This window comes from Erythrolamprus reginae, unplaced genomic scaffold (genome assembly GCF_031021105.1).
Source record: "Erythrolamprus reginae isolate rEryReg1 unplaced genomic scaffold, rEryReg1.hap1 H_1, whole genome shotgun sequence".
NCBI lineage: Eukaryota > Metazoa > Chordata > Lepidosauria > Squamata > Dipsadidae > Erythrolamprus > Erythrolamprus reginae.
The window spans coordinates 1,561,366-1,588,286 of record NW_027248462.1 but is presented as its reverse complement, the minus strand read 5'-3'; the positions used below and the strand labels follow the sequence as shown (position 1 = coordinate 1,588,286).

Genomic DNA, 26,921 nt, shown 5'->3' with positions numbered 1-26,921 from the left:
CCCTCTCAGCTTCTGGGCAGGTTTGGAAAACTCTGAGTTGATGATGATTTTTAAGTGAGCAATTGCTCACTGCTCAGCTTAGAAGGAACTATGGTTGCAATGCAAATTTATGACCCATCATGCAGTAATGGAGAACTCTACCAGGGAGCAAGGAGGTAAGATAAATTGCAAATCATGTCTGAGGATTTTTAATAAAGAGAAATGGTTATTCCTCCAGTGACTGATTCACACATAAGCTATGGTTTCTTTAACTGATAAGTGAGATTAAAAGCATACAGTCAAAATCAAAGAAACTTATGATTTATGGTGATGTCTCTTTTATTATCATCCAGTTACTAACAGGATTTCAGAAACTGAATTATCATTAATTAAAGTCAATTGTGGATTTAAGTCATAGACTTAATTAAGTCATAGACTTAAAAATAGACACACAGTGCTATTGTGTAACTTCCACTTCATTCCTCACGTAATATTTCCAAGAATGTGGAATTTATAATTCAAGAAGAAGCTTGGAAATTATTGACCAGTGAAGAAAAAGTTCAGTTGATGTGACTGAAAAGAAAAAAAAATTGGAAAAAATAGGTACCCACAGGTAGACTTCTGTTTCTAATTCATATTTCTACACAATAAAAAAACAAGATATTTTTTATTTGAACAACAACTAATGTATTTTCCCTAAAATTAAGTCCGGGTCTTATTTCTTTTTCCTTACTGTTCGCCCCTGTGGCTGTACATATGCTTCCAGCCATGCTTTCCAGGACTCTGCACCAGGCCGTCGCTCCAGCAATACCACTGCGACTAGATGTTACTAGTCTCCTAGTAGCTTCTTCCTTACTAGACTAGACTAAGATGTGTTAACATCTTACTCTGGCCAATGATGTGAATCTATATTATGATGGGATGAATACAGATGATTGGGGTTTTTTTTTAAGTATCAGGGTTTTAGATTCATTTTAGGTTTTGGATTTCTGATATGCTTTATTTTTGTATTTTGTATTTAGCTTCCTGTGAGCCACCCTGAGTCTACAGAGTCCAAATAGAAGTCCAAATAATAAATAATAAATGTTGCTATTGACTGCCAGTGTTGTTCGCGGCCAGACTCAGCCAGGAGAATGGTGTGCTGATGAGCAGCTGGCTAGCACTGTCCTCATGTGTCCTGCCGCCCCAAGGAGCAGGTCTCTCCTTCTTCTTTTGGCTGCATACATGGAAAGCAGCAGAAGCAGTAAAGGTATTTCTCTCCCCCAAACTCCACCAGAAATGAGTCTTTGTGAAACTCATTGCACTGCCATCACTGCTGCATTCATGCATGCAACAGCACAAGAAGCCTTGCAGAGCCCTGCTCCAAGAGGCGGTGGTGGTGGCACAACAAGTCTCAAAAAGACTCATTTCTGGTGGAGTTTAGGGAGATAAATAAAGACTTCTGCTTCTGCTGATTTCCTTGCCTGCAAAAGCAGAAGAAATCTTTCTCTCCCTCAAACTCTGCCAGAAATGAGTCTTGATTAGACTCATTGTGCCATGACTGTCACATTTGTGCATGCAAGGGCACAAGAAGCCTTACAGAGTCCAACCCCAAGAAGTAGTGGCAGCAGGATGAGTCTCACTCTTTTGGCAGAGTTTGGGGAGAAAAAGAAAACCTCTACTGCTTCTGCTGCTTTCCTTGCATGCAACCAAAAGCAGAAGCAGAGTTCTGCTCCAAGAGATGGCGGGACATGTCAGGACAGCACTGTCAGGACAGCGCCAGCCAGCCACTGGTCAGCAGTCAGCTCTCCTGGCTGAGTCTGGCCGTAAACAGCAATGGCAACAGGACATCTAGTTGCAATGGCATGGCCAGGCCAACAAGCATGGTGCAGAGTCCTGGGAAGCGTGGCTGAAAATAAGTGCATAGCCACAGGGGTGAACAGTTGACGAGCGGCTATGTTGCTCTGTCACTGGAAGTCCCATCACTGCTGTTGCCTCCTTGTTGTTGCCTGCTGGTGCTGCTTGCAGTCAGACCTCGCTAGGAGACCGGCCTGTTGAACATTTTATCTAAGTTTTCTTTATAGACTGTAGCCAAAGTCATTTCTTGATGTTGTGTCCAGAGAAGCCCATTGTAAAAGAAAATTTCTTGCAAGTTAAAGAAGTTTGATTGAAGTTGCGAGAAGTTTTCTTTTACAATGGGTTTTTTTCTGGACACAATGCTGAGGAACATGATAGATACCAATATTTTCTCCACATTTTCATTTGTTTACTGTAAAGCCCGGTATTATTATTATTATTATTATTATTATTATTATTATTAATAATAATAATAATAATTAGATTTGTATGCCGCCCCTCTCCGCAGACTTAGGGCGGCTCACGACAGTGATAAAAAACAATATGTATTGACAAATCTAATAATTTAAAATCTAAAATAGCAATTGTACATTTAAAAAATCTAAAAACAAGGAACCACAATATTAAAAACATACATACAGTCATATCATGCACTAAAACGACATAGGCAGGGGGAGATGTCTCAGTTCCCCCACGCTTGACGACAGAGGTGGGTTTTGAGGAGTTTACGAAAGGCAAGGAGGGTAGGGGCAGTTCTAATCTCTGGAGGGAGCTGATTCCAGAGGGTCAGAGCCACCACAGAGAAGGCTCTTCCCCTGTGTCCCGCTAGACAACATTGTTTAGTCGACGGGACCCGGAGAAGGCCAACTCTGTGGGACCTGACCGGTCGCTGGGATTCGTGCGGCAGAAGTAAAACCTAGTTTACTTTAAAGCCCAGTAAAATCATCACGAATTGCAATATAATCATCAAATTATTCATTTACAATGTCCTTTTTCTTTTTGTCATTAAAACAGTCATTCTTTCCTAAGTTCATCTTTTCTTCTTTATCTTCTTCTTTGTTTTCATTATTGGAAATGATATTAAGCTTCCTAAGGCCATTGTTCTTTAGTTCTTTTTCTCTTTCCTTTTCCATTCTCAATCCAAAAGGGTCTCTTTTTAAATCATTAGAACATTCATTCTTTTCTGAATTCATGTTTATTTCCCTTTCCTCCCTGTTCTTTGTTTTCCTCATTAGAGGTAATATTAAACTCCTTAAAAGTCACTGTTATCCTTTAGCTCTTTTTCTCTTTTCTTTCTAATTGTCAATTCAAGTCTCTTTTTAAGTCCCAATGGGCATCTTTTATAACTTTTTCAAATCACAAAGGTCTTTTAAAAGCACCACCAATTCCTCATAAACACTTATCTCCATGTCATCAATATCCAGCATTTCTTAGTACAGTATTACAAAGTCCAGCTGTTAGCAGATGTCTGCTTCCATAGTCTTTTTAGTATCTCAATTTATGCCTTTATAGTTCCAATCTCTTATTCTTTCCAACAATGCAATATCTTAAAAGTTCAGTCTATTTCAAACAGATCAAAATTGTCTTTCAAAAGAATAATAAATTGCTCCTTGCACAATAGATTTCAGAAAAGTTCCCCCATTGAAGGTCAACAGCTGTAAAAACATCCATGAAAATGTACCACCATTGCAATTATTCCTCCAACCAGCAGTTCTGTTTTCTCTTAATTAATATGTTAAAATTTAATTAAATTTGCTTCAAAGTTAATTCAAAAATTAGATATAAAAATCCTCAAAAGTTGGGCTTTTACAGCCTTCTCTTATATTTTTCCTCTGCAACATTCAATGTTCAATAGCTGCTTTGTCTTTATTTTTTCCCCAGTCTTTTTGTTCCCATTAATTCAGCAGAAAAAAACATCCCAAACTTCAATTCAACTAAAAAACTCACCAGCACATCTTTTAGTTTTCTTCTTTATCACTCCAGCACTTTTCTTAGTTTCTTTTTCCAGGTTACTTCTGATCTTCAAAACAAATTGATATTTACATTCATAGCTGCTGCGACTTGGTCAGCTTTTGCAAGCCAATTTCCACTGCCGTCAGTCAAAGGCCTCAAGTCAGTTCTCTGTAGAGGTTTGCTGACCCCAAACAGATTGCCAATAACGTCCCTTTTCTTCACCACCACTGCAGGGCATTTCTAACCTGGTTCCGACTGAACCAGGTCCACAGACGACAGGGATTCAGTATTCGGAACACATGGAACTCCATGTCGCCGCGGCACTTGGCCAAGTCTCTCCGTAAGAACAATTTCTTATTCTTCCTTGAAAGCGAGATGTGCAGCTTTTTCTTAAATGCTTCCCTAGATGAAAGATCTAGAGTTTCTCCAAATAATGTAGATCAGGATTATCATACAGCTAATATCACGACACTATATTACTTTATATTGAATATATAGATATTATTATATTTTAAATACTACTTCTACTAATAATTCCAAACAAATAATAAATGATAAATAAGAAACTGGGTGTCAAAGGCCATTAGTCCCTGCCCTGAATTGGTTCTAACATGCCAATATTCTTCTGAGTTATCCCAAAGGTGATTTTTTTTTTCAAGAGGCAACTGGACTTTTTAATTTTTCTTCTTAAAAAGTTTAAGTTCTCATCCAAGAAGCTTCTTCAGCTCTGACAGAATAGTGCAGAATAGAAGAATTTATATTCCTTCTTGACAACTAGTAATCCGCATCCTTTTAGAGAGTCTTTGAAGCATTTGGAGGGGAAATCAACTTCATAATTATGTGATAGAAGTGTTTTCACGCTGAGCATCTGTTTTATATTTTAATTTTTTCAGAATTCCTAAGAGAGTGCTTTTGTCATCTCCAGTGAATTTACAATAAAGCAAAGATCTAATTTTTGCTTTCAAAATATTCTTAAATATGAAACTGAAGCCAGAAAATTTCCTTTTAGATTTTATGTATTATTTATTTATTAGATTTGTATGCCGCCCCTCTCCAAAGACTTGGAGCGATTCACAACAGCAAAGCACAGTACAAATCCAATGATTAAAAAATAGTTAAAACCCTTAATATAAAAACAGTCATACACCCCAAACAAACCATATGTAAAATGGAACGGCCAGGGGAAATCAATTTCCCCATGCCTGGTGGCAGAGGTGGGTTTTTAGGAGTTTGCGAAAGGCAAGGAGGGTGGGGGCAGTCCTGATCTCTGGGGGCAGTTGATTCCAGAGGGTCGGGGCTGCCACAGAGAAGGTTCTTCCCTTGGGTCTCGCCAGATGACATTGTTTCGTCAACGGAACCCGGAGAAGGCCAACTCTGTGGGACCTAATCGGTCGCTGGGATTCATGCGGCAGAAGGTGGTCCCGAAGTTATTCTGGTCCAATGCCATGAAGGGCTTTATAGGTCATAACCAACACTTTGAATTGTGACCGGAAACTGATCGGCAACCAATGCAGACTGCAGAGTGTTGATGTGACATGGGCATATCTGAGAAAGTTCATGATTGCTCTCGCAGCTGCATTCTGCACAATCTGAAGTTTCCAAACACTCTTCAAAGGTAGCCCCATGTAGAGAGCGTTACAGTGGTCGAACCTCGAGGTGATGAGGGCATGAGTGACTGTGAGCAGCGATTCCCAGTCTAGGTAGAGCTGCAACTGGTGAACCAGGTGAACCTGGACAAATGCCCCCCTCACCACAGCTGAAAGATGGTTCTCTAATGTTAGCTGTGGATCGAGGAGGACGCCCAAGTTGTGGACCCTCTCTGAGGGGGTCAGTTATTCCCTCTCAGGGTAATGGACAGACAGATGGAATTCTCCTTGGGAGGCAAAACCCACAGCCACTCCGTCTTATCAGGGTTGAGTTTGAGTCTGTTGACAGCCATCCAGACCCTAACAGCCTCCAGGCACCGGCACATCACTTCCACTGCTTCGTTGACTGGACATGGGGTGGAGATGTACAGCTGGGTATCATTAGCATACTGATGATACCTCATCCCATTCCCCTGGATGATCTTGCCCAGTGGTTTCATGTAAATATTAAATAGCAGGGGGGAGAGGACCAATCTCTGAGGCATCCCACAAGGAGAGACCTAGAGGTCAACCTCTCACCCCCACTAATACCGACTACGACTGACCGGAGAGATAGGAGGAGAACCACTGAAGGACAGTGCCTCCCACTCCAGGCCCTACAGCCGACGCAGAAGGATATCATGGTCGATAGTATCGAAAGCCACTAAGAGGTCAACGAGCACCAGGACAGAGGATAAACCCCTGTCCCGGGCCTGCCAGAGATCATCCATCAACGCGACCAAAATAATTTTCCATGCTGTAGCCAGGCCTGAAACCCGACTGTTGAGGGCCTAGATAATCGGCTTCTTCCAAGGACCACTGGAGCTGGAGTGCCACCACCTTCTCAACAACCTTCCCCACAAAGGGAAGGTTGGAGACTGGGCGATAGTTGTTGAGAATGGCTGGGTCCAGGAAAGGCTTCTTGAGGAGAGGATGCACAAGTGCCTCCTTGTAGGGAGCCAGGAAGGATCCCCTCCCCAAAGCAGCGTTGACAATCTCCTGGACCCAGCTCCGTGTCACCTCCCTGCTGGCCAAAACCAGCCAGGAGGGACACGGATCCAGCAAACAGGTGGCGGAACTCACAGCTCCAATGGCCTTGTCCACTTCATCAGGTGTCACCAGATCAAACTCTTCCCAGACAGATGGACAAGGATGGGCCCCAGTCACCTCGACTGACTCGTTATCAGTCGACTCTGTTATCCAATCAGCGTCTAGGTCTGCCTGGATCTGAGCAATTTTATCAGCAAAAAATATGTTACAATCCTTTGGCTTGCTCTGCAAGGGCTCCCCATACAGAGCGGCCGGGCAAGATTCCGCTGATGCAATCAAGGCAGCTTGATACGTGCATCTTGCCACCTTGAGCGCCACTTTGTAAGTCTTAATGTGAGCTCTTACAAGTGTTTGATAGGATTCGGACTTACTCTTCCTCCATCGCTTCTTTAGACGTTTCTTGTGGCGTTTCAACTCCCGGAGTTCCTTGGTAACCCAAGGAGCTCTCTGGGGCCTAGTGCCACAAAGAGGTCACAATGGCGCAATTCAGTCAAGAGTCTCCGTTGCAGCCTTATTCCAGGCCACGGCAAGAGACTCTGCCGAACTGTGGACGAGTGCATCTAGTATAACCTCAACCCCAAGATTTGAGGGACAAAGAACTTGAAAGAAACTTCGTTATTATATATGTTGACAGCAGTGAGGATTTTATAGGCATAAAGATGGACCCACCAATTCCCACAATAGAAGAGTAGATAATAAAGGTGACAGAGTTGGCAAAGAAAGCAAAATTGACTGTATAAATTAAAGAAAAAAATTACCTTGTTATTTCTTAGTTGGAAACCTCTTCTGGACTTTTTGCTCAAAACTAAAAAAAAATGTTGATTTTAGGTTTTGATGTTTAGAATTATTTTGTAGTCATGCAAATACTTGAACTGCTGTGAAATGTAAAGCAAAAAGTTGAAGTTATTTTTTAAAATCTACTGCACTATTTATTTTTATTTGTCAAGTACATATTTGTAATATACATAGGTTTAACATTGTTTATGTACATAAGATGGAAGCTGATAAGAGGGAACAAGGATGGTAGGCATTCTGGTGCGCTTATGCATGCCCCTTACTGACCTTTTAGGAATCAGTTGAGGTCAATAGTGGACAGTCTAAGGGTAAAGTTTTGGGGGTTTGGTGACAAAACCACAGAGTCAGGTAGTGAGTTCCAGGCATTAACCGCTCTGTTGCTAAAGTCATATTTTCTACAGTCAGGTTTAGGGTGGTTCACTTTGAATTTGTATCTGTTGTGTGCTCATGTATTGTTGTGGTTGAAGCTGAAGTAGTCATTGACAGGTAAGACATTGTAGCAGATAATTTTATGACCTATGCTTAGGTCGTGTTGAAGGCGGGTCTCTTCCGGTAAAGTATCTCTGGACACTTTCTAATGTGTTTATGTCTGATATGCTGTGTGGGTTCCAGACAGATGAGCTGTATTCAAGGACTGGTCTGGCTAGTTCTCTGGTTAGTAATCATGTGATATTAGTGGAGAAAAAGCTACATAAGATTAGATTAACAACTCTTGAAGCCTTTTTGCCAATGTTGTTGAAGTGGGCTTTGGCACTTAGGTCTTTTGATATAAGTATTGCGAGATCTTTAACAGAGTGAAGGTCATCTGCAAGGTCTTGTTTATTCAGCTTGTATTTGATTTTCTGATTCTTTTTGCCAATGTGCAGGACAGATCATTTGTTGTTTGAGATTTGGAGTTGCCAGATGTTTGACCATTCTGACACAGAGTCAAAGTCTTTATGGAGGGTAGCAATGTTGTCAGTAGTGTTGAAGAGTTTTACATCATCGGCAGGGAAGGGCTGCCTGTCGCCGGCACTACTGGTGTGCATGGTGCGCGTGCATCTGTGCGTGCAGGCATGCACATCAGTGCAGGATTCGGCTTCCTGCACATGTGCAGAAGCTGAATCTTGTGTGAGGATGCTCTTGCATGTGAAATTTCACCAATTTTCAGTGATTGGTATGCGTGAAATCTTGTGTGCAAGAATGTCCTTGTGCAAGATTTGGCTTCCTGCAAATGTGCAGAAGCCAAATCTTACACCGACGTGCATGCCCGCCCATAGGTCAGCTGGAGCTGGGTGCACAGCTCCATTTTTCCAACCGGAACTGCGCACCTGACTGTTTCGGCTGCAGCCCAATACTGATCATAGGCGAAGAAACATAGAAACATAGAAGACTGACGGCAGAAAAAGACCTCATGGTCCATCTAGTCTGCCCTTATACTATTTCCTGTATTTTATCTTACAATGGATATATGTTTATCCCAGGTATGTTTAAATTCAGTTACTGTGGATTTACCAAGCACGTCTACTGGAAGTTTGTTCCAAGGATCTACTACTCTTTCAGTAAAATAATATTTTCTCATGTTGCTTTTGATCTTTCTCCCAACTAGCTTCAGATTGTGCCCCCTTGTTCTTGTGTTCACTTTCCTATTAAAAACACTTCGCTCCTGGACCTTATTTAACCCTTTAACATATTTAAATGTTTCTATCATGTCCCCCCTTTTTCTTCTGTCCTCCAGACTATACAGATTGAGTTCATTAAGTCTTTCCTGATAAGAGAACACAATCACTTCAAATGCGATCACAAAGGTCATTTATATGGAGTATAAAGAGTGTTAGTCCTAGAATGCTGCCTTGGGGTGCATCGTTGTTAACAGGAATGGGATTATATAGGGCTCTTCCTATTTTGAACATTTGTTGTCTGTTTGACAGCCATCCAGTCATGTAGGGGTCCAGAGATGCCATAGGATTTCAGTTTCAGAAGTAGTTTATCAGGAACTACTGAGTCAAAGGCTTTACAGATGTCTATATAAATTGCGTCTATTATTTAGCCCTGGTCAAGTTTTGAGGTCCATATGTTTTTGCAGTGTAGTAGTTGTGGATTGCAGGATATTATTTTTCTGAAACCGAATTCCTTGTTTGAAAGTAATTGCTTGTTTGAAAGTTTCTCTCCTTGCACATTTTAATCTCCTTTTCTTATTTTCCTAACTTTTATTTCTTCTATATTTTTATCTTATAATGAAACTTAAAATAAAAATCTTATTTTATTTTGCGCTCTACTTGGGGCCACCCTTGAAGAATATTTGGAGACTGCAACTTGTCCAGAGTGCAGCTACGCGAGCCATGATGGCTGTACCTAGATATACCATTATCAATCCAACACTCCACAAGCTGCACTGGCTCCCGATTGGTCTCCAAATGCAATTCAAGGCATTGGTTATTACTTATAACACTCTATATGGCTTAGGACCAGATTATTTATGGGACCATCTTCTGCTTCACATGTCCAATTAGGTTGCACAGAGTTGGCCTCCTCTGGGTCCTGTGGCAGTCTCTTATTTACATTGTAAATAAGCTGTCTCAGACAGTTCTCTTAAAACAGAACTCTATTATTATTATTATTAATTAGATTTGTATGCCGCCCCTCTCCGTAGACTCGTAGAGTTCTGCAAATTATAAAATTGAACATAAAGTAATATCCTAATATACATTTCGAAACTGAACTAGAGGAATCAGCAAATGTAAAATAACAGAATAACATAGTGCTGTGCCCCAGGACTGAGCCCCAAATAATTACGCAATAAGTTGTCTTGGGTGACATCTGTGAAAAAAAATCAGGCACTCAGGCATGAAAATTAATTAATTTATTTACTTACTTACTTACTTACTTACTTACTTACTTACTTACTTATTATTTATTTATTTATTTAGACTTCTATGCTGCTCAGTCCCAAAGGGACTGCCGCTCAGACACTATACAGTACTTTTCCGCCCGCACTGAAAAAAAATTAGAGGGAACATTGCCCGAGACTACCAAATGTTGATCTCACCGGATTCCTAAGTGGTCAGTAAGGGACGTGCATAAGTGCACCAGCATGCCTATCATCCCTATCCTAATGTTTCCCTCTTATTAATTCCCATCTCATGAATATAAACAGTGTTATATCTACTGTATGTATACTGTACTACCAATACGTATTTGACAAAATTAAATAAATAAATAAAAGAACATGCATGGCGGAGCTGTGCTGTGAAGCCCAGAAGGGGGCGTGATAAGAACAAAAATAAAAGTCTCTGCAGCATTAAAGGTTTGGCATAATCTGCAGGAGTCTCTATGTTGCTTCCCAGGTTAGGAAAACACGAATGATCTCTGCATATCCTTCATTGAAATAGGTTAATTGCTTCTACCAGCTATTCCCTTAATGCTTTCAAAAGCAGCCTGAAACCTAGAGTTTAACTGAGTGAAACTTATCTTGCTGGTCCCTTGCTGTGCCAAATTCTGCCAATTTCAGTTCTCAAGTTTCTGGCATGGACTGCCCTTCAAAGTGTAAATCAGATTAAAATTTCCCTTAGTGCAGAACTACTTCCTGAAGAGAAACCAACCAGATATTTGTAGGGAAGTCTGCAAATCCTAACCATTACGTCTGAGCAATGTATATTAGGCGGATGACTTGGCAGGACTTACCAAACCATAAATTAACCAAGTACAAGTTGTCCTGGTTTTACAGCCACAACTGAGCCCAAAATTTCTGTTGCTAAGTGAAACATTGGTTAAGTGAGTTTTGCCACATTTTGCGACCTTTCTTACCACCGTTGTTACATGAATCACTGCAGTTGTTAAGTTAGCCATGGGATTGTGAAGTGAATCTGGATTTTCTTTGCTTGAGAGATGGTTACAAAAGGGTATCAGATGCCCCCCCCCCCACATCATTGCAATTGTCATAAATATGAGTCAGTTGCAAAGAGTGTGAATTTTGATCACATGATCATGAGGATGCCGTAATGGCTGTATATGTGGAAAGCAATCATGAATCATATTTTTCAGTGATGTTGTAACTGTGAATGATCGTTGAGGACTATCTTTATCCAATTATTGTGCTTTACTAGTTGGTTTGTAAGACATATAGTACAACCCTAAAACTTTGGTTAATTAACCCAGGGATGGGCAATTGGTGTTCCCAAAAGCCCTGTTTTGTGTCCCCTACCTTCTAAAGCCTCTCAACCACCATTATTAGAGATCAAAACATCTCTCAGCTGTGGCGAGGGGGGCGTTTGCCCAGGTTCGCCTGGTGCAGCAGTAGCGGCCCTATCTGGACCGGGACTCATTGCTCACAGTCACTCATGCCCTCATCACCTCGAGGTTCGACTACTGTAATGCTCTCTACATGGGGCTACCTTTGAAAAGTGTTCGGAAACTTCAGATCGTGCAGAACGCAGCTGCGAGAGCAGTCATGGGCTTACCTAGGTATGCCCATGTTTCACCATCACTCCGCAGTCTGCATTGGCTGCCGATCAATTTCCGGTCACAATTCAAAGTGTTGGTTATGACCTTTAAAGCCCTTCATGGCATTGGGCCAGAATATCTCCGAGACCACCTCCTGCCACACGAATCCCAGCGACCGATTAGGTCCCACAGAGTTGGCCTTCTCCGGGTCCCGTCAACTAAACAATGTCGGTTGGCGGGCCCCAGGGGAAGAGCCTTCTCTGTGGTGGCACCGGCTCTCTGGAACCAACTCCCCCCGGAGATCAGAACTGCCCCTAATCTTCCTGCCTTCCGTAAACTCCTCAAAACTCTCCTCTGCCGTCAGGCATGGGGGAATTGAAACATCTCCCCCTGGGCATGTTTAATTTATACATGGTATGCTTGTGTGTGTGTCTGTTAGTATATGGGTTTTTTTAAAGCTTTAAATATTTTAACTGATTGGATTACTTATGATTTGTACTACTTGCTGTGAGCCGCCCCGAGTCTTCGGAGAGGGGCGGCATACAAATCCAAATAAAAAAAAATATTTTTTTTTAAATGGCAGAACTACTCACTATTCTAAGACAATAAATTTACTAAAGCTGAATAATATGTAATTTAGACACTAAAGCACACTTGATAATATAAAAACTTCTACCCCTCCACCAAACCAAACATCTGTGCCCTCCTTTTGATATCCTAGCTTCACATTGTAGCTTTTGGAGTCCTATCCCCTTTAACATTAGTATGTTACAGGGCCATTAGTATGAATAAGAGACGAATAAGTATGAGAATTAGTATGAATAAGAGATGAATGTTTAATATTGGGTTTTATCTACTTTTTAATGTTTTAATAGTTTTCTACTTTTACTTTTCTGTTTTATCTTGTCTATTTTTTATTCTTGTAAGCTGCCCTGAGTCCACGAGGAGAAGAGCAGCCTATAAATCTAACAAACAATAAATAAATAAATAACCCATCTCCCCACATCCCCAACATATGAAGTTTGCCTGCTACTGGAGTAAACTATTATTAAATGCTCTGTGACTAGGCGTGTCCGTGTTACATAGACATGTAAGAAAGCAAGAGACATCTGCAGCAAAATTCTGGAGTACCAGGTGCAGCTTTTCTAACTACCTGCTAGCTAGCCAATCAGTCTTGTATAGTTCAAAGATGCAACTTATTTTATCTCCCTCAATTTGGGGCTTTTTTGCTGGAATTCATCTTCAGCAAACTCCCACTCTCCACAACCAGTGCTGAATGTTCACGAAAGGCTGATCAAAGTTGAAGTCAAGAATAAATAGGGTATATATGAGTTTTGTGGTTTTTTATTGTTTCATTGGGTTTTTTTTATTATTGTTATACAGTATTTACATTTTCTAAAAGAAAAAATATATTTTACTATGATAAGCCTCCCAGAATAGCCCCACAGAGAGATAGATGGCAAACAAACAATGCTGCGTAATTTATTCCATTCTTTTGTGCATTTCTTCTTTATCCAGGTTTTTTTATACACACACACATACACACACCTACCAATCAACTAACCACTCAGGATGGTTTCTCACATTGTTCTAACCCAGTGATTTTCAACCTTTCTTGAGCCGTGGCACATTTTTTACATTTACAAAATCCTGGGGCACATTACCAACCAAAATGACACAAAATGACACTCTAAGACAGTACATATTATCCCCCCTTGTGTGTGTGTGTATATACACACTCTTGAAACATTTCCAAAAACAGTTGAGGGCTGGGGGTTTTTTCTCTCTTATTCTTTGGGTGTTTTTTATCATATGCTTTAAATCAAGAGTCACTTCTCTCTCTCTTTTGTTTCTCTCTCTTTCCTTTCATTCTCTGACTCAATCATTTTCTCATTTCTCTTTTTTCTCCCCTTTTCTCTCTCATTTCTCTCTCTTTCTCCCTTCCTCCTTCTCTCTCTCTTGCTTTCTTTTTCTCACTCACTCTCTTTCTTTCTCTCTCTCTTGCTTTCTTTCTCTCTCTTTCTCTCACTCTTTCTCACTTTCTTTCTCTTTCTCTCTCTCTCTTGCTTTATTTCTCTCTCTTGCTTTCTTTCTCTTTCTCTCTCTTTCTCTCTCCCCTCTCGCGGCACACCTGACCATGTGCCACGGCACACTGGTTGAAAAACACTGTTCTAACCCATAATATGGTTCATTCATGGCATGTTGTGAGTGAATCCAACCATTGACGGTAGCTAGTCCACAAGAGTTTTTACTATAACAGTGTTACTGGTTTTTAAGGTAAAATCCTTGGGTTTTTAAAATCTGACTAATGCTAAATTTTCTGCTGATTACCACTTTTTAGAAAGAAAAATTTTGCCTCTGTATCCTCCAAGAGGAAGAGGAGTAGGAGTGCCAGCCCTATTGTTCTCTGGTGCCACATCAACAGCAGCGCTAAGATATTTGCACAGAACTCACATTGTTTTCTTTGTGAGAAAAGGGAGCGCCAGCTTTATTCCACCGCAATTGTAGCACTAGCAAGCCCTCCTTCTCAGAAGAGATAGACTGGGGTTCTCACTGAGGCACTCCTCCTCAGAAGAGGGGCCATTTACTCTCTCACCACAACTCAGAAACGCAGTGGAGGAAGCCACGGGGTGAGGAGGAGGCTCGCTTGTCAGCATTGCTGACCAAACACAAAGCTGCACTGAGGTTCTCCGAAGAATTCCAGCCAAGGAACAAGCAGTGCTTGGATGCAGATTCCACTCTGCGATAACATGCTTCAGTGGAAAAATTAGTGTAGATCAAGCATTCGTGAACACATACAACGGTCTCTTCAGAAGAGTAAATCCCAGCTAAATGATTTAAGGAACTTACTGGGTGCATAAAGAAGGCAAACTACTACTGAATTTCCATATTGTACTAGCCACTGTTTACTAAAGGGCAGTTGGCTGCTTCACTTAACATGCTGTGGCATGTTAAACTCTGGTCACAATCATAGTTCCCTCTAAGCTGAGCAGTGAGCAATCGCTCACTTAAAAATCATCATCAACTCAGAGTTTTCCAAACCTGCCCAGAAGCCGAGAGGGAAAGAGTGAGAGGGAAGGAGAGAGAGAGGAAGAGAGGAAGAGAGAGAAACAGATAGAAAAAAGAGAGTAAGGAAAAGAGAAAGAAAAAGAATGGGAGTAAGGAAGAGAGAAAGAAAATAAAAATCTAGTTTGAAACTAGCTCAACTATTTAAGTGGCATTTTGATATTGATAGAGTTGCCCTATTATGAGCTCACTGTTATAGACACACAGTACAGTATTTTATTTTGAAATTCTCTGAGGCAAAACAGGGTGGGTTTTTTGTTTGTTTGTTTGTTTGTTTATTTATTTATTTATTTATTATTTCTGTGCCGCCCAGTCCCAAAGGGACTGCCGCTCAGACACTATACTTTTCCGCCCACCCCCCAAAAAATTAGAGGGAACACTGGTCACAATAGCTGAATTCACATAGACCGTGTTGTACCTATCTCTTTATTTTTCCTTAAGCTGCTTAAGAAAAACATCACAGAGAGAGAGAGAGAGAGAGAGAGAGATTTTGACATGTAATGTCCTTAAGTATAAAGATTTTACATATGTGTAAAATATATCTTATACAGGTACATTTACACTTAGCAACATGTTCAAACTTAAAATGGAACCCCGAAGGATATTTATGACCCAGTTCCAACATCTCTCTTACACGTACACATACACATACACACACAGTTGATTAATTTAATTTTTAATTTATTGTTAGAATTGGAAGTTACCTTGCAGGTCATCTAGTCCAACTGCCTGCTTGAGCAGGAGACACTACGCCTCCCCAGACAGATGGTAGTCCAATCTCTTTTTGATTACATGATGGTCAGATCCACAAGTGAAGAACTCAATTAGCTATGTTTCTGCTCATACCTACACCACAGGACTATATAAGGTTCAATGTAATCCAAAGGCAGGGTCGGATCTTGCCCTTTTGTGCCTACATAGAGATTCTAGACCAATCCCCCATTTGACTCTGCCCCCAGAGGAGATTTCGCTGATTTGTCCAGTCTCTTTCTGACACATGACTGCAAATTGGGTGTTTGGCGGTCGACTCACATTTACAGTTTTCAGTGGTCATATTACCAGGATAGATGATGGTTTTGCCAGAAACTAGCATGTATGTCTGTTTTTTTAAAAGCAAAAACCAGTACATGTGTACAGTTTGTGGCCAAAAATCCCCATAATGAATAATGGGTTTTTTTGACAACTATCACAAAAAAGTTATAAAATTAAGTCTGGTCATGTAGAAACCAACTTTACAACTGTCATGACTTACAGCTATAATTGCCATGCCCAGTTATGATTGCAACCTGAGGACTACCTGTATATCTCTTTGTTGGACAGTCTAAGGCAAGGATGGACTGTATATATGATTCTGCTAAATACTATACAGAAGATTCCTTCCTGCTTATACTGCATATATTTAACATGCTATTGGAATTCATTTTCCAATGCAGGCAGTTATCACTTAACAACTGTCCTATTTAACAACCATCAAAGTTACGACAGCCAGAGAAATAACTTTATGACTGGTTCTTAGACTCAAGGACATCACAGCACCCCATTGGTCCCATGGCCAAGATTCAAGTGCTTCACAACTGGCAGGTGTTTGTGACCATTACAGCATCCTTCAACCATGTGACTGAGATAGGGACACTTCACAACCGATAGGTGCTTAGCACCATTGCAAAATCCTATGGTCACATAGTCACCAATTGCTCATTTCCTAGCAAGAAGAGTCAATGGAGAATCCTACAGTAAAATGCACAGTCATAAACTATCTGACTTAACAGCCATGGGTGATTGCTTAATGACTGCAGCAGAAGTGAGGTTGTAAATTTGCCTAGCAATGGGATTGATGATCCCAATTGTAGGGAGAACTATCTGTGGAGGGCTTGAACCCCATTGAATAAGATTGGAGTATGTCTTTAGAGCCCGACTGTAGGACATTTTTATGAACACAACCTATCCTTTTCATGCAAAAAACCTGGAACATCTTGCATAAGTATTCAGCCTATGGAATTGCTGATTCATGCTTTGGTCCAGGAGTTTGCCTTGGTGTCTCATTAGCGGAATCCTTACTATCCACAGTACATGGATAGTAGTCTACAGAGAGGGGTGGCATAAAAATATAATTAATATTGTTGTTGTTATTATTATTATTATTATTATTATCCAATTAAACTTCACTCAGTTAATATTGATGCCAGAGCTATAAGCTGGGTTTTGAAGACACGGCTATCCTGTATTCATGTCTATTGCAAGAACTAAAAAGGTGTTAAGAAAGATTTTAGCAAATATCAATATCCAGACCTGATCAAAAGTAGAAATAAGATTCAGATATTGTGTTCTTTTTCTATGTTCTGTTTTTGCCCAGAGCAGACAGCCTGCAATTCTCACTGGGGCAGGAGAACCAATGGCCACCTGAACGAGACTCATCTACTTTTGAGATAACTGGTTCTAACCAAGTAGCTCCCATATCCCTTCCCCCACAGGAATAAACAATTAGTACTAGTCAATCAACTTGTCTTAATTCTGTAACTTAACCACAAGAGTCCAGGGTCAGACGTTAGACATTTTAAGATAAGCTACAGCAACTGCTGAAGGCCAACTGATGTTTGGGTAGCTTCTTCTTTTACATTTGTTTTTGCGATTGGCTGGGTTTGCACAACACATTTATAGCTAAGTTGTAAAATATCATTGAGAGGCTTTACAACTTAGAAAACTCAAACCAGGTCCTTTACCTGCAGATCACTCTCTGCATTCCTTCAATACCATGAATCCTGTGTGCAGCTCAATTAGCTGTGAATATGGCCTAAATTCCTTTTCCCAAGGGACCACACAAAGACAGTTTTACAGCATTTCTTCTAGAGATGACCAGTTCTCCATGTTAGGGCTAATGTTTGGTCCTAGTTCTTCTTTTTTCCAACAATGCCACTGTACCTTGCCATCTTCCCACCATATCCTCCAATTACACCAAAACATAATTTGGCTTACTTTGCATAGTATATAAGCGATACTTGAACAGGGTCCATAGTATTGTCAGGGATGCTACACATCCTCCTCACAACGTGTTTTCCTTGTTACCTTCTGGGAGGAGTCTTCATGGTATCTGAAGCAGAACATTTAGATTCGAACAGTTCTGTTCCATATAGCATCAGTCTTGTGAACATTCAAGCTTCCTCTTTCCACTATTGAGTGAGAGAGAGAGAGAAACAGAGAGAGAGAGAGAGAGAGAGAGAATAATGTGTGTGTGCGCGCACGCGCACATGCAATGTAATTTATTAACAGCCATGTTGGCACATCTGGGAGAAACCCAAATCTCAAGTCCCAGGTTTTTCCAAACAGTTGAAAGTTAATGATTTTAACTATGGGCATAAGAATTTTGGCCCTTCTTCTTGCTGGGCATCTTCTTGCTGGGCATTCATAATCAGATACATTTGGTGGATCGGAAAACTTTATTGCCCACTCAGAAGGGGGACTGGAGCGATCACTGCTTGTCTGCTTGCTTCTTATAGGTTTCTGCTGCTTCAGCTAGTGCTTTCTTGGTGTTCTCCCATCCTTTTTTCAACATCTCCATCCCCTCAATCAGGGACATCAAAGGTAGCTGTAGGTAGCTTAGGTATGGGAACAAATTCCATGGCACCAGTAACCTGAAAAGGTGTTAGTCTGGTACTGCTATGGACAGCATTGTTCAATGTTACTTCTGCAAAAGGCAGCAACTCTGCCCAATTATCTTGCTGACACTCTACAAACAGATGTGGTATTCAGCTATCGTGTTTGTTCATTCCATTGCACCATTCGTACTCGGGTGAAAAGCCAAGCTGAGTCCCTGTGTGGATCCAATTGCTCTTAGGAACTCTCTCCAAAACTTGGCAGTGAATTGTATGCCTTGGTCAGAGATGGCTCTTTTTGGGATGTTATGCAGGTGGTAGATGTGCTTGAGAAATAGTTTTCTAATTTCCTGGCCAATGGTAGACCTGAGCAAGTGATGAAATGAGCTTGCTTGGAAAACAAGTTGATAACTGTCCAAATCGCCGTATTTCAATTGCTGTCTGGGAGTCCATGGTGATCTCCTCCCAGGGTTTGCTGGGGTTGGCCACTTGCTGTAGTAGTCCAGGTGGTTTTCCTGGCCAATTCTTTCTCATTGCGCTGTGGCACAGCTTTGTACTTAGTCTTCCACCTTGGTTTTTATCTTCAGCCACCAAAACTGCTGCTGAGTCAGGTGGAGAGTTTTTAGTTGTCCAAAATGTCCTCCCCATTGGGAGTCATGGCTTCATTGGAGCACTACCAATCTTAATCTGGCAATACATAAAGTTTGGATACCTTCCAGTCCAAGCCTTCTCTCATTGTTAAGATCTTCTTGTGGTCATTGAGCCAGGGATGACCAGGCAGGGCTGCCTTCAGCGTTGTAGTCCATTTGTCCTGACTAGGAGCACTTGGTTATCTGGTTTGGCCTCAGGTGAGGATTTGTACTGCTGCCTCCACTTGTGAAGGGGAAATGAGGGAATGGACACATTGTTCCTTCTGGCTGTCATATTATGGCTTTCTAGATAAAGCATCAGCCAATATTTTTTTCCAGCTGGGATGTGCTTCAGTTCGAATTTGAATCTTCTGAAGTATTGCACCCAATGTACCTGTTCTGGTGAGAGCTTCCTTGGGGGTTTTCAAGGCTTCGAAGTTCTTATGATATGTCCATACCTTGATCCGTACCTTGCCTCCCTCTAGGAATTATCTCCAAGTGAGCAGTGCCCAGCAAACTGCATAGGCTTCTTTCTCCCGAATGGCCCATCTCCTCTCAGTGGCTGTGAGATTCTTCAAAGCATAAGTGCATGGCAGGAGTTGGCCCTTTTGATCTCTGCAATACTACTGCCACTGCCACCACGTTGCTGGCATCAGACTGAATTATGAACTGCCATTCTGGATCAGGGTATTGCAGGATTAGTTCTTGGACAAAGAGTCACTTCAGTCTTTCAAATGCTTTTTGGCATTCCTTTGCCCGCCCAATTGGCTGATTAGGCTTTGGCTTTGTGGGTGATGGGTCTGTCTTTAGCAGCTCAGTCAGTGACAGCACCATTTCTACAAAAGCAGGGATGAACTGCTGAAAGAAGTTTGCAAAGCCCAAGAAGCTTTGTAGTTGCTTTTGAGTACGTGGGGCAGCTTTCACTTTCCTGGGATCAATCTCTATCCTCTCGTTGGAGATGTGATATCCAAGGTAGTCTAGGGAGGTTTGTGAAATTCACATTTTGAAAGTTTTACATACAGATTGACAGTCATAATTTTTTCTAAGACTTGCCACATTAATTTCACATGCTCTTTTAGGGTCTCGCTAAAGATGAGAATGTTATCTAAATAAATGAGTACCTCTTTGTATAGGTATAGTTGGGGTGCTTCATTTATGAATTGCGTAAAGACTGCAGGAGGCCCTTGTAGTCCAAAGTGCATAACTCTGAATCAGAAGCTTCCCAGTGGGCAGTTAAAAGCAGTCTTCCATTCATCCCCCTCCTTAATTCGTATGCGATGATAGGCTTCTCTCAAATCCAGCTTGGTAAAGATCTTGCCTTTGGACAAGTGATTCAGCATGTCTTTCATGAGAGGGCAAGGATATGTGTTTTACACACACATGATGTTGATCCCATGAACGTCAGTGCACAATCTGACCCACACACACCCCATTTCTTTGAAGAGCATAGGGGCTACAACTCTCAGTTTTGCCAGTTGAATGAAGCCTCGCTCTAGATTGGCATCAATGTATCTCCTTAGCTCCTCCAATTTGTTTTTTGGGGGGGTTGAGTACATCTTTGGTTTCAAGAGCGTGGCCCTCAGTTCAAAATTATGCAGTCCATGGGCTGATGAGGGGGGAGATAGTTGCAGTTTCCCTCACTGAAGATCTCCTTAAGATCTTTACATTCTACTAGTGCCCACTGGACTCCTGGGAATTTGGCTTCAACTGCAGGAGCCACCAGCTGAGGCAGGTCCCGACCAAGGGGTCCAGACCTTTAGAGTTCTCAACCTTTCTAATGCCATGACCTCTTAATACAATTCCTCTTGTTGTGATGACCTCCAACCATAAGTCGAGCGCCCAGTAAGAGAGCCCACGCACCCAGGCTCGGGTTCGTAAGGTGAAAATGGTTTTTAAGAAGAGGTAAACAAATCTTAAACACCGGGTTCATATCTTGAAAAGTTCGTATGAAGAGGAGTTTGTAAGATGAGGTACCACTGTAATTTCCTCAACACTGTCAAACTATTTACTAAGTCTGCATTACTACTAATCTTTTCATCATTCCCATCACCCATCTCCTTCCACAAATGACTTTATTATTGTAACTTTGTTGCTTGTATCCTTACAATTTACATTGACTGATTCCTCATATGATTTGATAGCTTATTTGTACCCAAATTATCACCTTGTGATTCTTGACAAACTTTTATGTACACTGAGAGCATATGCACCAAGACAAATTCCTTGTGTGTTCAATCACACTTGGTCAATAAAATATATTCTGTTCTATATTTTAGGTTCTTTAGATCAGTAGTCTAGTTTTACATAGAATGAGCTAAAAATAGCTACTGTTATATTGGGAAGTAAAATTGCCGTGGTCAATGGCTTAAGCAATCTTTTGCCTTTACAAAGTCTGTTCAAAGTTACCTGAGATGAAGGGAATTCCTTCTCCTTTCTTCAGTCTATGACTATTTCAGTTTCTGCTGCAATCCTTATTGGAAAGACAAAATACGTATCCATGTAACTTGATTATGTATGTTATTCAGCCATTTCCATATTTTCTCAAGCTTCCGATGACTCTGAGAACAAACATGTCCTCATACAAAATTGGTTCCTCGATCCTTAGGTTTGACTCAGCTCCAAATACTGACTCATACACTGTTCTCAGATGGCAATGATTTAGCCGAGTTGTATTTTTCTCTCCTTTCAGTTTTTTTTTAAAATCCCAGAGCAATTACATGGGTTTGCACATTTATTGTGTAGATGTTATCTTTTGTCAGAAATAGGAGGAAAATGGTCTCATTAGAATCTGAATAAATATAAAATCTGTGCCTGAATAAAAAGAAAAGAATAAAAATAAATGTTGAACAAGAAACACAAAAATGTATTAGTAAAAAGAAACTTAGATCCCATTTTAAAAATACTTAGCAGCTATAGTAAAGCAAAGAACCCTGTCAGAACAGAAAAGATATTTTCCTATAGGCAAAAAGATAACAGAAAGGGGAAAATATCATACTCACCTTTCCAGCTGCTCAGGTTGCAAAATTTAAGTTATAGAAAAGAATCTTAGAATATATATAATCTAATGAATGAAATTACGGCATGCCAGACAGATAGTCCTTGAACCGCTATCTCCAAGAAACACCCATCAGTGCTTAGAAACATAGAAACATAGAAGACTGACAGCAGAAAAAGACCTCATGGTCCATCTAGTCTGCCCTTATACTATTTCCTGTATTTTATCTTACAATGGATATATGTTTATCCCAGACATGTTTAAATTCAGTTACTGTGGATTTACCAACCACGGCTGCTGGAAGTTTGTTCCAAGGATCTACTACTCTTTCAGTGAAATAATATTTTCTCATGTTGCTTTTGATCTTTCCCCCAACTAACTTCAGATTATGTCCCCTTGTTCTTGTGTTCACTTTCCTGTTAAAAACGCTTCCCTGCTGAAACTTATTTAACCCTTTATCATATTTAAATGTTTCGATCATGTCCCCCCTTTTCCTTCTGTCCTCCAGACTATACAGATTGAGTTCATTAAGTCTTTTCTGATACATGTTATGCTTAAGACCTTCCACCATTCTTGTAGCCCGTCTTTGGACCCGTTCAATTTTGTCAATATCTTTTTGTAGGTGAGGTCTCCAGAAATGAATACAGTATTCCAAATGTGGTCTCACCAGCGCTCTATATAAGGGCATCACAATCTCCCTCTTCCTGCTTGTTATACCTCTAGCTATGCAGCCAAGCATCCTACTTGCTTTTCCTACTGTCCGACCACACTGCTCACCCATTTTGAGACTGTCAGAAATCAGTACTGTACCCCTAAATCCTTCTCTTCTGACGTTTTTGCTAACACAGAACTGCCAATGCAAAACTCAGGTGCTTTAGGTGCTCTGATCATCTATGAAAACAATAAGAAAGATTTCTGTAATAATTTTTTTCTAAATTTTCTTTCTTGCACTTTCCAGGAATATTCTTGGTATTCAGCTAAATCAGCCATCAATAGATGCACAGAAATAGACAACATTTATGTTGTATTCAAAAGAGAAGATGAAACTGTTAAAAAAGAAACAAGCAGACCAGAACACATCCTATCCAGCAGCCTTCATCAGGATAAGCAATGATTAACACCGGAGGAACAATCAAGCAGAAAATAATACCTCAGTCAAGGAACTGCCATGGAGAGAAGGACTGGTGGGCAAGCTACTTTACATGAACAAGGAGCAAACTGAATATCCACTGTGTTGATGTTACCTACCGGTAATTGGGTAATGAAATATCTGCAAACAATCAACCAAGCTCCAGGGAGCAAGTAACACCACCATACTTCAGATCTGAGCTATCCCTAGCTTCTTCTATTAAAATTAAAGTATGCCAAATATGTCCTCCTTTCATCTGTCAAAATTAGGTATGCGATTTGCAGGATCCAATACAAACATGAACAATTCTAATAATAAAGAAGCAAATGGTGGAAATACTTGATTTTATGCTTAATAACAAAGCAGAGTAAAGATACTTGTATATAAGCTTTTTTATTATTCTTTCTCACATGTGTGCACAATATACATACTCTCTATATCAGACCTGGGCAAGGGGCGGCCCACGGGCCACATTTGGCCTGCCCACTGTCTGTGACTGGCCCGCCCGCTATCTGTGACTGGTCCGTGGAGGTCGCGGTCCGCTCCAGAGTGAGGATGAAAGAGCTCACCGCATCTGCCGGGACTCCTCCGGTTCCTGCTTTCCTGATGATGAGGAAAGCAGGAACTGGAGGAGTCCCAGCAGACACAGTGAGCTCTTTCATCCTCGCAATGGAGCAGACCCCGACCTCTTACCGAGAGCAGCCGGGCACAAAAACCATGCAAACACTCCAGCGCATTGACTGTGGTGCACCATGTTGCCGTAAAGCAAACAATTAGGGGTCTGGGTGTTTAGGTCAGGCCAAGGTCTGAGTCTTTACAGTATTGGGTAGAATTGAGTTAATTATATTAGTCCAGCCCTCTAAGACCATCCCAATTTCTCATGCGGCTGCATGGCAAAATTAATTGCCCACCCCTGCTCTATATCATTTCTATCTCTGTATCTTCACCTACCTATATATCTACCTACCTATTTTGTGTGTGTGTGAGAGAGAGAGAGAGAGAGAGAGAGAGAAACTTTATTTCTAATTTTTTTAGAGTGGCCACGATAATCAGAAAAGGACTGACTTGACTTGACTATAACCCCTATATCAAGGGGGTATAGTAGACCTCCTGATACGCAGAAGCTTTTCATGAAAAAAAGAATTGACAGGTTGATCATCCACAAATGCCAAAAGGACAGACAGAAGGGCAGACTATGCTCCAAAGTTTGAATATTGAGAATCCAATCATAAATACCCAGGAATAGAGGAGGTGGATCCGCATTTCAAAATTTTCCTTAGCATAATTTCCTACAACTTATTGCCATTCCATTGTGTTGGATTTCAGCTCCAACCATTTGTCCCAGGAAACATATTAAAAATATCTTGTGCCAAACAGATTAGTAAAAGAATTAATGTGCCATGTAATTGTGTTATCCACCTTGCTCCGGTTCACGCATGCCCATTCATGTTGCTTCCAGTAATCTGATCCAATTGAGAAAAATCACAGCTTGTTTAATGTATTAAAGAAGATTGATAGATTGTTTAGAGAAACATATATCCACAAAATAATTCAAGAAACAGTGTTAGTTGTGAGTGGTAATAGTAATGGACTGTTCAGACACAGAAAGCAATACAAAATATATATTATATACAGCAATAAGGTAATCTATTTACATTTCTAATCACAATCTCAATATCCAATACAAACCAGCTCTAGACATAAAGTAACTATCAGTAAAAACGCCTTCTCCCAAACAGGAACTCCTTTGGCTTCCTCTTATGGCCAACTATGATCCATCTCTTAAAGGTATATAAACATACATTCATAGCTTATATTTATTTATTTTATTTATTTATTTTATTTATTCATTTTTTATGCCGCCCTTCTCCCTAGACTCAGGGTGGCTTACAACATAGCACTTTTTAGTAGAGCCAGCATATTGCCCCCACAATCCGGGTCTTCATTTTACCCACCTCGGAAGGATGGAAGGCTGAGTCAACCTTGAGCCAGTGACAAGATTTGAATCGCTGACCTACAAATCTACATTCAGCTTCAGTGGCCTGCAGTACAGCACTCCACCTGCTGCGCCACCCAGGCTCTTATATGTATTGTAACCCAATATAATTACATACAGGGTATTGACAAAGATGATTGAAAAATTGTCTTTCTTAAAAGGCTGTTTTACTCTGAAGCAGAAGCAAATTTCTCATCTCTGCTCTTCTTCCCAGGTGGACTGGTATATAGGACTCTGTTACAGGTAATCCTTGACTTATGACCACAATTGAGTTCAATATTTCTGTTACTGAGACATTTTACAATTTTACTTGCCATGCTTATTTAGTGAATTGCTGCAGTTAATAAGTTAGTAGCATTCTCATTAAGTCAATATGGTTTCCCCACTGACTTTGTTTGCCAAAAGGTGATCACATGACCCTGGAACATACCAAACGTCATAAATATGAGTTAGTTGCCATTTGCCAAACATCTGGATTTTGATCATGTGATTATAGGAATGCTGCAATAGGCATAAGTGTGAAAAATAGTCATATGTCCCTTTTTTTGAGTGTCGTAACTTCTCTCACTAAATAAACTCTTGTAAGTCAGGGACTACCTGTACAAAAGGAGACAAATTACATTGTGAAAGAGAGGACAATGTAAGCTATGCTGTGTGCCTTTGGCAATGAAGAGTAGGAGGAGGAAGGATGTAATTGTGTATATGAAGGTGATCTGCTTCTGTGAAGAAAAAGGCGATAGATGCAGGCTTGAAAGTGAAGTTGTATGTCTCATTGTGAATGAAAGAACTAAAACAGGTGTGTAGATTGTTTTCAATATTAATGAGAATAGGAATTAATTGGTGGCTGGTGGTTTCATGTTGTAGAATGGAAAATAATTGGTGGCTGGTGGTTTCATGTTGTAGAATGGAAAATAATTGGTGGCTGGTGGTTTCATGTTGTGCTATAGGGCAAGGGTCCTCATTCCCTGAGTCATGGCCCACTATTGGACCGTGGTCTATTGGGACCCAGGCCACACAAGAGGTGGGCCAGTATATACTCACTGGTCAGCATGTGTGTGCTGGCCTGTCACTCTCCCTCCCCAGCCAAGCTACCAAGCCACAAACAGTTGGGGGTCACTGTTCTAGGGAAAGGGTGATAATAAAATTCAGGGGTGAGTTTGATGGCAAGAATGTATGAGGTGATTGCTGAGGATAAACACTTCTGTTACATGATATGAATGGATCAGTAAAAACAAGATGAAAGAATACAGAAAATGCAACTGAGCCATCCAGGAAATGAAAAAAATGACTTTTTTTATACAGTATTCAGTGCAGATCTAGAGAAAAAATAAATATGGAAATATAATGGCGATATAAGGAGCCATGGCACAATTGATAGACTGCAGTACTGCAGACTACTTTGGTGCCTGCAATTTGGCAGGTCAAATCTCACCACCGGCTCAAGGTTGACTCAGCCTTCCATCCTTCCAAGGTGGGTAAAATGAGGACTCAGATTGTTGGGGGCAATATGTTGACTCTCTAAACCTCTTAGAGAAAGCTGGAAAGCACTGTGAAGTGGTATATAAGTCTAAGTGCTATTTCTATTGTTATATGCACAAAGAGAAAGGTTGATTCCCTCTGGATTTGTATATTGTTGTGATTGTTGTGAGCCGCTCCGAATCTCCAGAGAGGGGCGGCATACAAATCTAATACATTATTATTATTATTATTATTATTATTATTATTATTATTATTATTATTACTATTATTATTATTATCATCATTATTATTATTATTATTATTATTATTATTATTATTATTATTATGTCAATACAACACAGCAAACGAGATCACTATGCTGGATTTCATATTTCATC

General features: G+C 40.6%; 1 long non-coding RNA gene across 2 annotated transcripts in view; it reads left to right on the top strand.

The window, feature by feature from the left end:
- The window catches only part of LOC139155263 (uncharacterized), a 53,792-nt gene extending 30,401 nt beyond the window's left edge, over positions 1 to 23,391 (top strand). Inside the window, exons 5-7 of one of the 2 annotated variants that reach the window (XR_011557057.1) lie at positions 10 to 155; positions 4,002 to 4,108; positions 22,899 to 23,391. This is a non-coding gene — a long non-coding RNA (uncharacterized lncRNA). The remainder of the gene's footprint in view (positions 1 to 9; positions 156 to 4,001; positions 4,109 to 22,898) is intronic. The other variant, XR_011557056.1, reaches the window with a different exon arrangement.
- Positions 23,392 to 26,921: the final 3,530 nt, after the last annotated feature.